The sequence below is a fragment of the Bubalus kerabau genome, chromosome 3 (genome assembly GCF_029407905.1).
Source record: "Bubalus kerabau isolate K-KA32 ecotype Philippines breed swamp buffalo chromosome 3, PCC_UOA_SB_1v2, whole genome shotgun sequence".
In the NCBI taxonomy this organism is placed as follows: domain Eukaryota; kingdom Metazoa; phylum Chordata; class Mammalia; order Artiodactyla; family Bovidae; genus Bubalus; species Bubalus kerabau.
Window position 1 is genome coordinate 21650134 of NC_073626.1, and position 16244 is coordinate 21666377.

Genomic DNA, 16244 nt, shown 5'->3' on the forward strand with positions numbered 1-16244 from the left:
ATGGGATAATGTTCCCAAATACGGTTGCAAATAATAAAAACCAGTGCAGCCTGTAGGGAAGGAAAAAATTTTCCTCCACCATCTTAGGGTCCTGGCTGGGTCTGAAAATTAAACTGACAAAGACAGATAAACAGGAGAAAAGCATACAAATCTTATTGAACTTTTACGTGTTCATAGGAGCTTTCACAAGAGAATGAAAAATCCAAGAAGGGCAAACCAGTAAGCTCCTTTTAGACAAAGAACCAATATATTTGTGAAAAATTGACAAGACAAAGGGGTCTGGACTAGAGGTGGCCCAACTATAGCTAGGTAGTACTTATCTTCCTTAATAGCAATAAGGGTTAGTTTAACAAGGTTTGTTTTTAGACTCCTCTGGTGCCATCTCTGGGTTGATAAGTCTATATGAAAAGGAGAATGTGTACTGTTTTAGGCAGAAAATAGTGAGTTTTTTCAGCATTTACTGCTTAGTTGCTTTCAGCTCAGAATATTTTCTATGTTCTTTAGGTATATTTTAGGATGAGATATTCTGTATTAATTCAAACTGCTTAAAAACTTTTTTAAAAAACATAAATGCTCCAGGAACAGTTCATCATCATCTCTGTAGGTTGAAATGAATCCAATAACCAGGTTTGGAGCACTCATTTTTGTAAAAGAATGAAATGAAAAAGGGCTTACCTTGTGGTTCAGTGATAAAGAATCCACCTGCCAATGCAGGAGACATGGGCTCAATCCCTGGGTCGGCAAGATACCCTGGAGAAGGAAATGGTAACCCAACCCAATATTCTTATCTGGGAAATTTCATGGACAAAGGAGCCTAGTGTCCTACAGCTCATGGGATCAAAGAGTTGCATATGACTGAGCACCGATGCACCACACTGAAGTGAAGAAATTCCCTCAGAGTTATCAGAGGAAATTTCAGATGACTCATGGGGGACACACACATACATCTAAAGAGCTCTGATGTTCAATTGCTTTCATTAAGCTGTCCTTCTCAGCCATCATCTGGAGTCAGAGTCCTTCCAAAGTACCTTCTTCATCCTCACTTCACATCCCTGTTCCTCAGTGTACATATGAGGGGGTTGGTCATGGGGATAATGACAGTGTAGAAGAGAGACATGAACTTGTTCTGATCCTGGAAGTCGCTGCTGCTGGGATGAAGATACACATAGATGGCTGTGCCAAAGAGCAGGGAGACCACCGTGAGGTGGGATCCACACGTGCCAAACCCTTTTCTCTGCCCTATAGTGGACTTTATTCTTAAGACCGCCCTGACAATCTGACCATAGGAGAACATGATTAAGGCAAGAATGATGACACTGCCAAAGAAGGTCACATATACATTCATAGTGGTGTCAACACTGCCAAGTTTGAGAAAAGGAGGGATCTCACAAAAGAAAGCGGTCTAATTTATTTCTCCCACAAAGTGGTAAAAGGAAGATATACACTGTCTGCAATAAGGAGTTGGCAAAACCAATGATTCATGAAGCAGAAGCCATCAGGGCACACAGACAGGGGTGCATGATTACTGTGTAGTGAAGGGGCCTGCAAAAAGCTTCACAGTGGTTAAATGCCAAGAATACTAAGAGAAAGCATTCTGTGCATCCCAATCCCAGATAGATGAAGAACTGAGCTACATAGCCACCGAAGGAGATGGATTTGTCTGCTCCACTGAGATTAACCAAGAACTGGGGAACGATGCTTGTGGTGTAGCGCAGATCCAGAAAGCTCAGGTTAGAGAGGAAAAAGTACATAGGGGTGTGAAGACGTGGGTCCAAGTAGGAAAATGCAATGATGGTTGTGTTTCCCAGCAAAGTGAAGATGTAGGAGATCAAAAGAACCACAAAATGAACTTGTTCCAGTTGATGTCTGTCAAAGAACCCCAGTAGGATAAACCCAGTGAAAGAATTTCCATTTTTCTGTTCCATCCTTTGTTAGCACATGGCTCCTGTCAAGACAAAGCATTTAAAATTTTAAAAAGTATCTTCCAAAAGGGGGAGGGCCTAGGGAGGTGGTAAATCTATTACGTTAAAAGACAGGGCCATGGGATTTTATATGCAACTATCTGGTTAGATGATGTATTCATTGAAATCAACATACATTATACCAATTTGAGGCTTCCCAGGTGGCATAGTGGTAAAGAACCCATCTGCCAATGCATGATACATAAGAGATCAAGGTTTGCTCCCTAGGTTGGGAAGATCCCCTAGAGGAGGAAATGACTAAAATGACTTAGCATGGCATGGCATGGCATGGCATATCAACTTAGTTTTACATTACCAAAAATAATGATGTTGATGTTTAATATAAGAAAAATCAAATGGTAGACCTTGTGTTTCCATGCATCATAGATATAAAAGGTCTTTCTCAGATTGAGTTTAATAGGATTTAAAGTACTATAAGAATATACAGTAGAGAAGCAATGCTGCATACAAAGCTTTTGGCAAAAATTGCTTCTCTACTCTTTTAACATATTTGTGAATGCTACCTTGGTCTTGGTATGGTAGGAAAACAAATAAATAGAGCCTAAAAATATGACCATTCAATTATAATAATTACAATGCTTAACTCATGTCCTCAAGATAACTAAAATTACTACACCATAATAAGAACTCCAAAATTTCATTGATGTCACCAACACTTACCTCTTCTTTCTGTTGATTTCATTTTCACAAAGTACCAATAACCACAGTGCATGGACTTCTAACGGAAGTAGGATTATTCACTTCCAACATTTTAATCAAGATAAACATTTTTAAAGCTATCTAATTGTGTAATCTGTGCATAAAGTAGAATGCTCTACATTGCTCTCTATGATAAATAATTAAATGCATAGAGATAAAGACATATACATTGTCAGTGCACTGACAGGTCAAAGATAGAATATAAAACTAAAACTAATATAAGGAATGGCATAAAGAAAAGGATATTATGTTATTATAAAAATCTAAGCACCTCCATCTACAATAGGCTAATTTATATTTGCAATCTTGAAGCATAAGTTATACTAAACCAAGCACGTTGCCATTCCTAAGGTTAGTTGATTATCATTTTCATCCAACTATTTAGTATTTGCATAAGCATGAAGTGAAGTGAAAGTCACTCAGTCATGTCCAACTCTTTGTGACCCCATGGACGATACAGTCCATGGAATTCTCCAGGCCAGAATACTGGAGTGGGTAGCCTTTCCCTCCTCTAAGGGATCTTCCCAACCCAGGAGTTGAACCCAGGTCTCCTGCATTGCAGACAGATTCTTTACCAGCTGAGCCACAAGGAAAGTCCTTGCATAAGCATGGTTATATGCTACCCTAAGTGGCATTAGAAAATAAATAATTCAGTTCTATCATGTTCAAATTGTTAGACATAAAGTAAATTTTTAACTCTTCCAAAATTTTAAAAATTTGAATCAGGTTTGAGTGTAGAACCTATTGATGTATTAAATAAATTGGTACAAAATTAGCTTAAAATAAATGTTAATAAAATCTGCATAAGGGAAAAGTAAAGGGCAAACAAAAGAAGAGTCGGTGATAGAAAGGGCCACTGGGAAATATTCCTCTATCACTACCATAAATATCTTCCTTGTCCCATAAATTTAGTTGTAAGGAAAGCAAACAACCAAAATATCATAAGTTTTGAAATATAAAAGCACACAAAACAGAAATTTAATACTTCATATATAAGAAGGATTGAACTAATTTAACTTCACACTCAATCACATGACAACAATATGGAAGAATACATGCATATCTTGCAAAAACAATCTTTAATTAGTAAAAAAAAATGTTCACATTTAAAGTTTGAAAAATAAAGCATCCAAAGGTTGAATGCTGGACAGATATGCTACCTACATATCAATTAACAACATAATTACTGGTATTACTGTTTTATGTTCTAAAACCTTTACAAGCATAATCACAACTCCAAAAAATTGAAATTTACCATTTCCCTTTTACATATGAAAAAATAGGTTAAAGTAGTTAACTAACTTAACCAGAATCATAAAATTCCCATTTTAATAGAAACCCAAGTCCTTTTAATATCTAAGTTTGTGCTTTTAAATACCTATTACCTTATCATCAAGTAAATGAATATATTAAAATTCAAAGGCAGTACATGTGGTATAGAGGATGTAGTATTTTATACTTTCTTTGACTTTTATAATGACGTGATCAATGGTATCCACAAAAAAATCTGGGTCCAAAAATTTCATAATAAAATTAATCATAAAAGTATGAGAAAAAAGTACCATTACAGTTTCCATGTACAATGACATTCTACATCCCCCTGATTCACACCTGCTCAGAAGAGCAAGTTTAAAAATCATGGTTCAGTCTCATGAACACATATATAAATATAATATAGTCATCTGAAATGTACTGCTGGCAAATTATTTTTAATGTACCTAATGAAGTATTTAGCAAAGTAAAGGAGGGAAAAAATAAAATGCTAATTCATTCAGGGAAAACACTAACATAATAACACAGTATAATAAAATAATAATTTATTTGAACATTATCATATCAATAAGGACCAAGAAGGCAGCTGACAAAAGGTAAAATCCTCCAATTTTCATAGCAGCATTATTTTCAATTGCCAAGATATAGAAGCAACCTATGAAGTATGCATCAATAGATAAATGGATAAAGAAGATGTGGTGTATATTTATATAGATAGATACAATGGAATATTACTCAGCCATGAATGAAATTTTGCCATTTACAACATGGACAAACCTGGAGAGTATTATGCTTAGCAAAGTTAGACAAAGAAAGACAAATACTTTATGTTTTTACTTATATGTGAAATCTAAAAACTGAAACAAATGAATATAACAAAAGAAAACAGACTTAAAGATACAAAGAACAAACTAGTGATTACCTGTGGGGAAAGGCAGAGGGAAAAGGGTGAGACAGGGGCAGTGGATGAAGAGGTTAAAAACTACTAGGTACAAAATAAACAAGACACAAGCATATAGCATAGGGAACAGAGCCAATATTTTAAAATAACTTTTTGTGGAGTATAATCTTGAAAATAAAAAGTCACTATGCTGTATACCTGAAGTAAATATACAAGTCAACTACTCTTCTATTTGAAAAAAAAATACTTGGGATATGAGATAAAGTTGCATAAACCATTTACTGCTTTAGAGGATAAACAAAAAAGCATGCTGAATGGCTACCTACATGACAGATAAAAATGAATGATTTTAGATTGAAATATAAAGTGTCAGGCAAAGAAGACACCAACTAAAATACAAAAAAGAATATAACGTTCTCTTTATGTTAAAATTGAATCCACATAGAGAGCACACTGAAACATAATTAGGATATTAATGTATACTGCTGGTGCTACTAAGTCGCTTCAGTCATGTTGGACTCTGTGCAACCCCATAGACGGCAGCCCACCAGGCTCCCCCGTCCCTGGGATTCTCCAGGCAAGAACAATGGAGTGGGTTGCCATTTCCTTCTCCAATGCATGAAAGTGAAAAGGGAAAGTGAAGTCGCTCAGTCGTGTCCAACTCTTTGCGACCCCATGGACTGCAGCCTACCAGGCTCCTCCGTCCATGGGATTTTCTAGGCAAGAGTACTGGAGTGGGGTGCCATCGCCTGCTCCGACTAATGTATACTAAGATACTATATATCTTAATAATGTATACTAATATACATACTATATACTATAATGTATCCTAATGTATACTATACTAAGATACTAATTCTTTTTTTTTTTTTTACATTCAGGAAAATTATTATCCTTAAGTAAAGTTGGATATGGGAAATCTCTTGGTGCTAGAAGCATTAACCCATTAATTCTCTAATATATTCTGCTGTTCCAGGTCACCTTGCTCCTTTTGTACTTTCCTACTCAAAATCAATTTCTCTTAAAACTATTCACACCACCACAAAGGGCAGTCTTCCAAGAGAAGAAATATGTTTTGGATAAGGTTAATTAGAAATTCTCATTTCTTTCCTACGTACTTAAAGAATTGTGTAATTTCACTGGAATTGTCATCTATGTTAACACAAGCATCAGTTGACTTAATGCAGTAAGAAATCTTGATCTCTATTAGACAAACTATGTAAATAATGACTGGAAATACTAGACACATTCACTCTAACTACAGGAACAAAAAATGGTGTCTGTGTTAACCATCATTATGTGACATGATATAAGAAAGTCTTGCCATAAAAATTATATATAAGTTATTACTTGGATACAAAAAAGAAATAATTGAAAAACAACAAAGTTTATGTAGAAAAATTTAAATAGGTAAAATTAAAATAAACAGATTCTATAAGACAAAGATGACATTCTGTGTAACAATTATTTTAAAAATGGAAAATGATATCTCACAGGAACACAATTTTACTATTCTAATCAAGAGAATAGGCATCAAATAAAAGAAGTTAAATGCTTAGTACTGACACACATCAGGTGGTAGAGATAATAGTTTGCAATTACAATAATTGCACAATACTGACAAATAATATGACTAAAATTTGAGTGGAAGAATACGTATTTTAATACAACTGGTTACTCAGTAGGTAAACCACACATTTTAAAGACAGGAGATTTCAAGATAATAATTTTTAAGATATTTCAAATTATACAGCATTCACATATTTTTAACATTCAGACTCTGTCTTATCCAGTTTCTCAATGAACCTTGAAGTCTCTGCAAAATTTCTGCAGCCTCAGGCCTATGACTGAGTTACTATTGCTTTGACACATTGACACAATATTCCTTGTCACTGTCAACCTAGCATTTGGAAGATTCCATGTATATTTTAGATATTTTTGTACCTCTTTGAAAAAAATGAACATTAAAAAACATAGATGGTGACAGTAGATTTTGAGAAATATTGTGTAATTTCACAGAAAATAAGGACCCAGAGGAAGAAATGGAAGCATATAGTTTTACATTCAGACATGCATTATTATCCTGTTTCTAAATGCATGTTTTACTAGAGCTAAATATGCTGTATTTAAATTATTTTCATGTGTACATACTGTGTTATAATGAATGTACTAAAATAGAATGAAATGTCTAAGAATAAAGTGTTGGCCTCTAAAATAAACAATTGAGTTTAGTTCTTATATTTGTTGAATTTCTATAGGAATTTCTGTTCATTTTGCCAACTGACATATATGCTAACCAACTGAGCTTTTCAAGAACAATCACCACTGAAAATAATCTAATTTGCCAATTCCTAAAGCAATAGAAACTTAGTTCCACTTTACTTACTTTTATTCACCTTATCTGTGGAACCAAAGCTCTTTTCCTAGCAAATATCCAAGTTGCTACTTTAACACAGTACTGGGGACTGGAACTTGGATATATAAAATCAGAAAGCAGGTTGTTTGGAATGAGTGCAATCAAGCACCAGATTAACCTGAAATTTTTCTTAAGCCATAAAGTGTTTTCTCATGATGACTTCACATATCTTCATGTGGTATTGGGGATATGTATTCTATCTCATGGTAGGAAGATAAAGAGAGGTAGTTTTGAACTCTTAGTATTACCTCCTGAACACAATGACCTGGCTGTTTTGACAGACCCATGTAGGCAACAAGAGAAGGTGGTATGAAACTGCACTGTGACTGGGTTGACACAGAGAAAAAAACCAAACCTGGCTGAAGTCTCTGGTGAATGTGTGTCCTTAAGTGTTAATCAACTGATGTCACCTCGCTGTCCAGAGATTCCAACCATCAGGGAAAATGAATATCAAGGAAAATAGCAGAGGACACAAAATCTGCCTCTTTTATAATTTCACATATTTGACAGATGACTGATAATTTCCTAGACCTCCCAGTTATTTTAGCTCTCATCTTTGAATAATTCAGATGTTTCACAAAACATGAGATTTTCTCTTACAATTGCAAAAACAACTTTTACATATAAATATATAATGAAAACTTCATTCAGTTACTTAATATTAAACATAAATATGCAAATTATTTTTCACTTAGTATAATTCATAACCACTTATAAGGGATTATAGAGCTAATGCAGTAATTAGGCACATTCTTATCTTTTATGGTCAATGTAAACCACTACATTTACTACTAAACATCTAATGTGGCTAAGGAAAAAAAAAAATCAGTGTATAGAAGTATACATTGCTCAGTTTATACCCAAAGGTTTTAATTGTCTACTCAAACAATAAAGAGAAAAATTATCATTTTTTTAACAAAACTGACATGGTTTGTTTAAATTCAACTAGTCTTTGCCTTTACGTTTCACATGATTTCAGCTAAAGAAAAATAGAAGGAAGTTGATGGGCCTTGTGTCTGTTTAAGTCAAGTTCAAAGTTAATTCAGTTAAATTATCTCAAAACAGTTTATCTTGACAATATAGGGAAAAGGCAGGTATAAACAACACCTGACTTTGAAAAACTTTAGCTCTAAACTTCAAAGGCGGTTTCAAAAGTGAAATTAAATCCCCTTTTCAAGATGGGAACACATTTTGTTTCAGAGTAATACATGACTGCTAGTTAGCAGTACAAGCTAGCTCAGAGAAAGCCATTTAGGTTTGAAGCATCTCAGTTTCCATATGCTATTAGTCAGACAAGCATAGAGAGCTTCTGTGAATAATTTACATTTTATTGCCAACTGCTTCCCATATATTCATAAATTTCAGTTTTCTTGATAATTTTCTGCTAAACTACCCATTACTAAAAACATTCATAGATTAAAATTTTCTGTTATGTAATACTAGTTAAATCTCATCATATTTATAAGGAGGTCTAGTTAAGACAAATCTGCTTAAGTCATCCAGAGGAGGGATTGAATAGAAACCTGCTACTAATGCATTTCTTCCCAGTTTACTCTTACTGCTGCAAGTATTAGTTAGCAAAATCTCTTTTGATAATAGTTTGGCTGTTATCTAGCAATACTGACCTGCAATTACACTCCTGGATACAATATTCTTCTCTAAAGTCATTCTTGGTCACCTACCTCAAGTGACATATATAAGAATGCTCAAAGAAGCATTGTTTGTATCAACCAAAACTTGAAAACGATCTAAATGTTATCAACAACAAAACAGGTAAATTTTGACCTCTTCATACAACAGAGCACTACACAAACTACAGCTAAACAAATCAAAACGAGGTCTTTCTCCAAAAAGAGCCGAGAAAAATTTGAAATTCACCAAGTAATCAATCCCTTGACATAAAGTTGAAAAATGGTAAAACAAATTGTTGCTTATGAATGCAAACACGGGTGGTAAACAACTATGGTTATAGTCAAAAGTTATCAGATCAGATCAGTCGCTCAGTCGTGTCCAACTCTTTGCGACCCCATGAATCGCAGCATGCCAGGCCTCCCTGTCCATCACCAACTCCCGGAGTTCACTCAGACTCATGTCCATCGAGTCAGTGATGCCATCCAGCCATCTCATCCTCTGTCGTCCCCTTCTCCTCCTGCCCCCAATCCCTCTCAGCATCAGAGTCTTTTCCAATGAGTCAACTCTTCGCATGTTATAGCCAAAACTAAAAAGAATATTAAAAAGCTGATTATAACAAAGTTAAGATCAGTGGGGTGAAAAGGGAATGCAATTAGTTACAGACAGTCCGGGGTAGTGACCAGGTTTTAGTTATGAGTGGAGATACCATGAACCCCCACTTTTAAATTATTCTTTAAATTGAACATGTTTATGCAGATATACATCTGCAAAGAAAGAAAGGAAAAGAAAGGAAATGCCAAAGAATGCACTTTGCAAACTACCGCACAATTGCACTCATCTCACACGCTAGTAAGGTAATGCTCAAAATTCTCCAAGCCAGGCTTCAACAATATGTGAACCGTGAACTTCCAGATGTTCAAGCTGGTTTTAGAAAAGGCAGAGGAACCAGAGATCAAATTGCCAACATCCGCTGGATCATCAAAAAAGCAAGAGAGTTTCAGAAAAACATCTATTTCTGCTTTATTGACTATGCCAATGCCTTGGACTGTGTGGATCACAATAAACTGTGGAAAATTCTGAAAGAGATGGGAATACCAGACCACCTGACCTACCTCTTGAAAAACCTGTATACAGGTCAGGAAGCAACAGTTAGAACTGGACATGGAACAACAGACTGATTCCAAATAAGAAAAGGAGTATGTCAAGGCTGTATATTGTCACCCTGCTTATTTAACTTCTATGCAGAGTACATCATGAGAAACACTGAGCTGGAAGAAGCACAAGCTGGAATCAAGATTGCCGGGAGAAATATCAATAACCTCAGATATGCAGATGACATCACCCTTATGGCAGAAAGTGAAGAGGAACTAAAGAGCCTCTTGATGAAAGTGAAAGAGGAGAGCAAAAAAGTTGGCTTAAAGCTCAACATTCAGAAAATGAAGATCATGGCATCCAGTCCCATCAGTTCAATTCAGTTCAGTTCAGTCGCTCAGTCGTGTCCGACTCTTTGTGACCCCATGAATTGCAGCACACCAGGCCTCCCTGTCCATCACCAACTCCCAGAGCCCACCCAAACCCATGTCCATTGTGTCGGTGATGCCATCCAGCCATCTCATCCTCTAGCGTCCCCTTCTCCTGCCCTCAATCCCTCCCAGCATCAGAGTCTTTTCCAATGAGTCAACTCTTCGCATGAGGTGGCCAAAGTACTGGAGTTTCAGCTTCAGCATCATTCCCTCCAAAGAAATCCCAGGGCTGATCTCCTTCAGAATGGACTGGTTGGATCTCTTTGCAGTCCAAGGGACTCGAAAGAGTCTTCTCCAACACCACAGTTCAAAAGCATCAATTCTTCGGTGCTCAGCCTTCTTCACAGTCCAACTCTCACATCCATACATGACCACAGGAAAAACCATAGCCTTGACTAGATGGACCTTTGTTTGCAAAGTAATGTCTCTGCTTTTGAATATGCTATCTAGGTTGGTCATAACTTTCCTTCCAAGGAGTAAGTGTCTTTTAATTTCATGGCTGCTGTCACTATCTGCAGTGATTTTGGAGCCCAAAAAAATAAAGTCTGACACTGTCTCCACTGTTTCCCCATCTATTTCCCATGAAGTGATTGGACCAGATGCCATGATTGTCCCATCACTTCATGGCAAATAGATGGGGAAATAGTGGAAATAGTGGCTGACTTTATTTTGGGGGGGCTCCAAAATCACTGCAGATGGTGATTGCATCCATGAAATTAAAAGATGCTTACTACTTGGAAGGAAAGTTATGACCAATCTAGACAGCATATTAAAAAGCAGAAAACTTACTTTGCCAACAAAGGTCTGTCTAGTCAAAGCTATGGTTTTTCCAGTAGTCACATATGGATGTGAGAGTTAGACTATAAAGAAAGCTGAGTACCGAAGAATTGATGCTTTTGAACTGTGGTGTTGGAGAAGACTCTTGAGAGTCCCTTGAACTGCAAGAAGATCCAATCAGTCCATCCTAAAGGAGATCAGTCCTGGGTGTTCATTGGAATGACTGATGTTGAAGCTGAAACTTCAAAACTTTGGCCGCCTGATGCGAAGAGTTGACTCATTGGAAAAGACCCTGGTGCTGGGAGGGATTGGGGGAAGGAGGAGAAGGGGACCACAGAGGATGAGATGGTTGGATGGCATCACCGACACAATGGACATGAGTTTGGGTGGGCTCCGGGAGTTGGTGATGGACAGGGAGGCCTGGCGTGCTGCAGCTTATGGGGTCACAAGTCAGATGTGACTGAGCAACTGAACTGAACTGATGCAGATATACATATATTATTTAGAGAGAGACAGACACAGAGAGAGTGAGAGTCAGAGAGAAAGAAAAAGAGAGAGAGAGATAGCCAAAGGACACAAGGAACAACACAAAGGACAGTGTCATACCCATACTATAGGAGAGTTATACAGAACAGGAACACTTCTCCACCAGGCTCCAGGACACCATCCTCTCAGTAGAAATAGAATAGTGAGGACAACTTCTCATCTGAAATGTTTAAATGCCACCATTCAGAAATTATTCACATGCTATTCATGGTCTCTGAATTATTAATAACTCTCTGATTCTCTTTCTCACTACTAGTTCGAAGTAATAGTAAAAGCTTCCTAAGAAATGCTACCACCCCTCTACTGCTACCATGCTTTGGATTTCTGTGGTTACCACTGATAAATGGATAAAGAGACCAAAAAGGAAAGTAGAAAAAGGAAAGATTGGGGTAAAGATGGGGAAATAGAAAAGACAAATAAGTCTAGAAGTACAAATAAGAGCTAAGAGAGACAATAGAAATACAGAGATTTGAGTTAAATAGAGAACAAAGGTATACACTGAAAGTGAAAGAGAAGAAAAAGGAGAGGGAAAACAATAAAATAATGGGGAAATGGATTCTCCAAAGTTCAAAAAACTCAAAATGCACTGAAGTAGTTACAAGTGAGGTAAAATATAGTGCCAGACTACAAAGCAAGTATGCTGCTTAATTATTCTATATTGGCAAATAATGCACTTCTTGAAGGCAATTTCACATACATGGTCATCTTATACAAAAGTTGGAACACATTTATAGTTCCACCAAAATTCAAGGAACAAGATTTGGTCACTTTTTGTTCCATACAATATTCAGTCACTCACTCTTCTCCTGTACAAAATGTGACTCTGGAGGTTGTCTTGTAGGCAGAGTTTCAATAGACTGGAGATGGATACTCTATTATACTGTGAGGTTTTTGAAAGATCCTCCCAAACTATTTTATTTTGTGGAAATTTTCTGGAACCTAAATAAAAATTAGGTTGATTTAGTCTTGTGTGGAAATAACTGAGCACTTAACCCCCCAAACATGTGGAAAGAGCCCATAGATCCCTCACTACATTTTCATCATCAACTCACTCCCAAAATATGCACTTACATAAACATATGCAGAAAACACTTGGATTAGAAAGCTTCCAAAATTTGGTTTATTATATCTTTTTTCATCGTTTGACCAACTAAAAAATTTGTGTTCAGGCTGCTGAATATATGAAAAACCAAATGACACTTTGAACCAATTTCTATTTTAACTCAAAATTCTGTTAAATTTAGTCATTTATTTTGATATCAAATGTTTCATTCTTAACTAATTAAATTATGTAAATTAATGACATCTTAAGTTTGAAAATTATAAACAAAATTTATAATCAAAGCTTATAATCACACTGAGGAAAATACTGAATGTACAAGATGATTAAAACATTAAGATAATTGATTGCCACCTTTTGGTAGCCATTAGTCTCTACCAAGTGAGAGTGCATGCTTATTAAAAAGCATTTTTAAAAAGATACTTCATGGTTCCATAGAAAGAGCATAACTTTGGACTCGGAATATTTAGGTTCACTCTCAGCACCATCATTTAGAAACCATACCAGTTCAAGCAAGAATTTAATCTCTCTGTAAAATCTAAAAAGCCAAACTCATAGAAAAAGAATAAAACGTAGACTTTTAGAGGCTGGGAGGTGAGCAAAATAGAGGATATTGGTCAAAGTGTACAGACTTCTAGTTATTAAATAAATAAGTTCTAGGGGGTCCTATTTTTTTTTAGTGAATGGATTTTTAAGACTATAAATGCAATTTTCTGTTCCTCGATTTGAATTGTAAAATTCTTCTGTTCTGTTCAGTCGCTCAGTTGTGTCTGACTCTTCGCAACCCCATGAATCGCAGTACGCCAGGCCTCCCTGTCCATCACCAACTCCCGGAGTCTACACAAACCCATGTCCATTAAGTCGGTGATGCCATCCAGCCATCTCATCCTCTGTTGTCCCTTTCTCCTCCTGCCCCCAATCCTTCCCAGCATTAGGGTCTTTTCCAATGAGTCAACTCTTTGCATGAGGTGGCCAAAATATTGGGGCTTCAGCTTCAACATCGGTCCTTTCAATGAACACCCAGGACTGATCTCCTTTAGGATGGACTGGTTGGATCTCCTTGCAGTCCAAGGGACTCTCAAGAGTCTTCTCCAACACCACAGTTCAAAAGCATTAATTCTTCGGCACTCAGCTTTCTTCACTGTCCAACTCTCATATCCATACATGACTACTGGAAAAACCATAGCTTCTGTTATGTTTTAATTTTTTATGCTGGTGTTTCTTATACCTGGCCCAATTTATTTTATTAATAATCTATCTTGTATGGATGTTTGAGTTAGAGATTCCCCCCTCAAAATCTCAGTCTTTTCAATTTCTTTATCACTTCTTTCCCACCCCTCAACTTCTTTTCTCCCATCTGCTTTCAATATGTTGGCTCTTTCACATTTCACTTACCTTGTTCCCCAGTCTACCATAAAGAGAATGATTTCCATAATTCTCCAAAGAACATATTTTGTAAGTAGAAAGCCAATATTTACAAAATATTGTGTATGTATATATAAATGGATGTGTATGTGTTTATTTGTTGTTGTTGTTTTGTTAGTCACTCAGTCATGTCCAATTCTTTGCGACTCATGGACTGCAGCCCACCAGGCTCTGTCCATGGAATTCTTCAGGCAAGAATACTGGAGTGGGTAGCCATTCCCTTCTCCAGGACATCTTCCCAAACCAGGAATTGAACCCAGTTCTCCTGCACTGCAGCAGATTATTCACTATCTGAGCCAGTACAACAAGCCAATCTTTGATTATATTGTAAATATCACATATTATTCCTTCTCCCCTAGTCACTTTACACATTCAACTTACAGAAAGATTAAGTACATTGGGAAGCTACATTTTTTTTTAATGTTGAATCATTTTAGACTTATTAAGTTGCTGAGATGTCCAATAACATTTATTTTTCCAAAATCACAGAGCTGGTGCTTTCTTTTGAAGCCCTTCTGAGCTCCAATTTTTCCCTATCTACCTGGAAGAAGACACACTTCAAAGAGGAAAAAAAAAATGCTTTAAATTAAAAAAAAAAAAGCTTTAAATTAAAAAAAAAAAGTAAAAGGCAAAAGATTTACTCACTCTGAAGAGAAACCAGAGCTTGAACTGAAGTATGACGGTTGAAAGAAATACACTATATCAAAACACTCAAAGCAAAAGAAGCATCATAGGGGAAAAGCTGAACTGTGAAACTAAACAATAAGGAAGCAACAGGACAAGAAAAAGAACCTTGACTATGATGCTTAAGAGTTTATACACTTTACTGAAGAAAATAGTGCACAGAGAAATTTGAGCAGAAAAGGAATTCTCACTTTTAAACATTAAGGAGATTCCTCAAATCCACATTCACAACCTCACATCTTAAATGAACATCCACTTGAAGGATATACATGAACCTTCAATATATACACAGATAGTAAGATAATTTGAGTATTTTTTCTCATTTCACCACAATTAGAGTCTACATGAAAACTAAATTCGTACAAATATTGAATCAATATGGTGCACACCTGAAACTAATGGAAGTGTCAACGATATCTCAACTTATAAAGAAATGTAAAGACTAGGACTTCCCTGGTGGTCCAGTGATTAAGAGTCCAACTGCCAATTCAAGAGACACAGTTTCCATCCCTGGTCAGGGAAAATTCTACATGCCTTAGGGCAACAAAGCCCACGTGCCACAACCACTGAATCCTGTGCAACTACCGCCCAAGAGAAGCCACTGCAGTAAGAAGACCAAGCACCTGAGCTAGAAAGGAGCCCCTGCTCACCACAACTAGAGAAAGCCTGTGCACAGCAACAAAGACCCAGCAGAGACAAAATTAAATAATTTTCTAAAAGACTAGCCAAAAAAATTTGCAATCAATATACGAGATTTGAAATTTAAAAGTTAAGTGGAAACAATAGGTTCACTCCTAATCAATTTGGAAGGAAAAGATGGACTATGTTGATGTCACCTCTCCAGAGACTCCCTCTTTCCTCGTACCCTAGAGACAGTCAAACTCTGGATACTTGAACTGAAGCTAATGAGTTACATGGGGCAGGACACTCTTGGGGCCACTAAAAATAAACACATCTTCAAGTATCTCAGTCTCTTAAAGCACATGCTTTGACTCTGGTGCTTATAAAAATATCCTTCAGATATAATATTAGCCCTTTTATAGGCAGTTTCCATAGATTTTACAGATTCCAACATCTGTTTAGTTACAGAATTAACTGTCTACTCTGATTTATATGCCTCATGTGCCCTGAAACATGCACTGTACTCATAGATTCCTCCTGGGAAAACTCTGAGGATGACAAAAGTTATGGTAAATGTAATTTTTAAAAGAACTGGTTCTACCTTCGATGGAGCCTGAGTGAGTTATAATTTTCATTTTCCTTGCCTTTGAGAACTAATTACTTTCAAGTTTAGCATATTTTAAAACATACTTAAATGCATTTATCC

At 36.4% G+C, this 16244-nt stretch overlaps 1 pseudogene; it reads right to left on the minus strand.

Annotated features, from left to right (window-relative positions):
- Positions 1–998: 998 nt before the first annotated feature.
- LOC129647462 (putative olfactory receptor 2B8) lies at positions 999–1925 on the minus strand (annotated as a pseudogene).
- Positions 1926–16244: the final 14319 nt, after the last annotated feature.